The 2,429-nt window shown below is 42.5% G+C and overlaps 1 protein-coding gene across 4 annotated transcripts in view; it reads left to right on the forward strand.

Annotated features, from left to right (window-relative positions):
* The first annotated feature begins 6 nt into the window (after positions 1–6).
* Positions 7–2,429, forward strand: part of FBXO30 (F-box protein 30) — a 14,956-nt gene continuing 12,533 nt past the window's right edge. For 3 of the 4 annotated variants that reach the window (XM_035902355.1, XM_035902356.1, XM_009646962.2), the window contains exon 1: positions 7–220. The gene's annotated coding sequence lies outside the window, so the exon portion shown is untranslated. Of the gene's footprint in view, positions 221–290; positions 311–2,429 lie in introns of those variants that run through there. The other variant, XM_035902358.1, reaches the window with a different exon arrangement.

Raw genomic sequence — 2,429 nt, forward strand, 5'->3', positions numbered from 1 at the left:
CTGCCGCTTCCCCTTAACCCCTTAACGGGGTGTCGCGATAGCACGTGGGAAGGGGCAGGGCCGGGGTCCGCCTGGTGCTGTCGCGACTGCAGTCGGAGAGCCTCCTTCCTGCATGGAAAGAAGGAGGAGGAGAGCAAATAATCCAGAGGTGTTGCTGAATCCTTCTCTAATCCCCCCGTGTTCCTGTATTTCCAGCAGCTGCGCTCAGCGCACGCAAGAGGTGGTGTTTTGTCCCTTCTCTCAATTCCGTTTTGATGGCTCTTACTGATGTGTTTTGGAGCTTTTTTTTTTTTTCCCCTCCTTTATGAAGGTAAAGAAGGTTGCGTAGCTGTACTCCTGTAACCCCACGGGTTGGCAACCAGAAGCGTATAGGGAGTTGACAGCAGCTTGTTGAACGGCACACACGTTGAAACAGTCGTGTGGCCTCACTTCCAAAAGTTCTAGCGCCGCTGTTGTTTGCAGCAGGTCCTCTGAATTCTCCAGGGTAAAAACCCGTGGGCCGGAGAGACGGCTTTCTTTTGTTCTGCAAAGTTCTACTCGGATTTGGCTGAGGAGCTTTTCCTAATCCTTGTTTCCCTTTTGCTGATTATGTTGTTAATATGCCAGAATAAGAGTGTGTTAGCATACTAATCCAAAACCGGGCCTGTGCTGCTGTAGCAACAGCATTGCCTTGCTTGGGCTGGCGCTTTAGGCAAGAGATCTCCCTCAGCTTTCGCTAGAATCTGTCTGTAGCACTTGATGAACGTTAAGTCTTTTCCCTGGACGGCTGCTGCCTTCTGCTGCACGTTAATGTCATACGCTGTAACTTGTGCTGAGATCTGGAGGGTTAAGGTTCATGTATCCCTGGTGATGAGTTACGCTTTTTTAGTACAAAACTATTAAAAGAACTTTGGTTGGTAAGCAAGTTAAATACCTGGGAGACTGAAAAATACATTGGCAACTTTAATCCACCTTCCACTCCATATGCTTGTAAATATCTCTGCATAACTTCTCCATAGTGGTCAAGTTCCATCCAGAGAAGAAATAGATTCAAAGGGTGAATTGGGGTTGTATTGCAAGCTGAGATTTTTAGTGGGGTCTGTCTGATTCTTTTCCAGAGTTAGAAGGAGCTAGTGAACAGGAGAGTCCTAGCAGAATGGGTGAAGGCTATGCCAAAGCCGTGGTTATCCTTTGCTTCTTGAATGTTTTTTCTTTTACACTAAATTCTTCTTTTACTCAATTCACTTCTTAAATTTGGATTATATTTCCCTTGCCTCCTACTTTGATGTTAGAAGTCTAATGGGCGAAGTAAGTGTTGAGTTTAACTAGTAATATCTGCTTGGAAACTTTCTGGGCAAGATTGCTGCATGGTTTTGGACAGCCAAGTGTTTGACCTAGATCCTAGAGAGTGTCTTGTAGAACCTTTGTGAAGAAGAAAGCATATGGCTATTAGTCTTCAAGTGAGTCCTGTAGCTGCTGTGGGTTTCAGCTTTCTGACAAATCTGTGCTTTGTATTCAGTCCAATTGAATTAAAAATAACAAATAAAATTTCCTTCATACTGGTAGACCTATTTCTTTGGTGAGCTCTGTCTCAAATGGGGCAAATGCTGTTTGCCTCTGGCAATGAGAACCAGCGGTATAGAGATGGGAGCAGGGAATCGTTCAGCTAGCGATCATTGTGCTGGTGACAATTGTCTTTCAGTTCCCTTGTCTGCACAATAAGCATAAAGATAACTCAGGTATTTGTTGGTGGGACGGTTAGATTGTATAAGGAATAAATATTCCTGAACAGACCACAAATAAGCAAGTAGTTGCATTATTAAGTGAGGGTTACAGAGAAATCCTATGTAAGCTCTCCTAAGTATCTGGGTACTATCTAATCTCAATATTGAATGAAGGAAAAAGGCTGAAAAAAATCTTGTAATATAAACTGGTCTCAAACAGGCCAAGAGACTTAAAGTCACAGGGGACCTCTGGATTCTGACTTATGTTGCAGGCTACTTTTTTAAATTGTTTTTGAGGTGACACTTGATGTCTTGTTTTAATTTAATTGTAATTGGTTAATGCTACTTGAATCTAAAATACCCTGCAAACCCTTAGAGTCCATAGAACATTTAATTGAGTAAACTGTGCTGTTGTCTACCAAATGCCAAACATTGATCTAAGCTCTTAATGTGAAATCATGATGAAAACCTGATAGGTTTAAACTTAAGGCATGAGAGCGAGAGGTGCGGTGAGGTAAAATTCTAATTGGCCTGGTTACAGCTTTTCATACAGAACTTGAGGTAGTGGTTTGGGTTGATGCTTGAGTAGTAGTGATCAGACTTGATTACATAGGTGCCGGAAGGTGGGTGGTGTTTAGTTTGTTTGTTGAAGTTTAAGCTTTGTGTTTATTTGTCTGTTTAGAAGCATCTCTAGTAGAAACTAGTTCTCCAAAAGTCCTATGGGAA

The sequence above is a fragment of the Egretta garzetta genome, unplaced genomic scaffold (assembly GCF_000687185.1).
Source record: "Egretta garzetta isolate BGI_Z169 unplaced genomic scaffold, ASM68718v1 scaffold139, whole genome shotgun sequence".
NCBI classification, from domain to species: domain Eukaryota; kingdom Metazoa; phylum Chordata; class Aves; order Pelecaniformes; family Ardeidae; genus Egretta; species Egretta garzetta.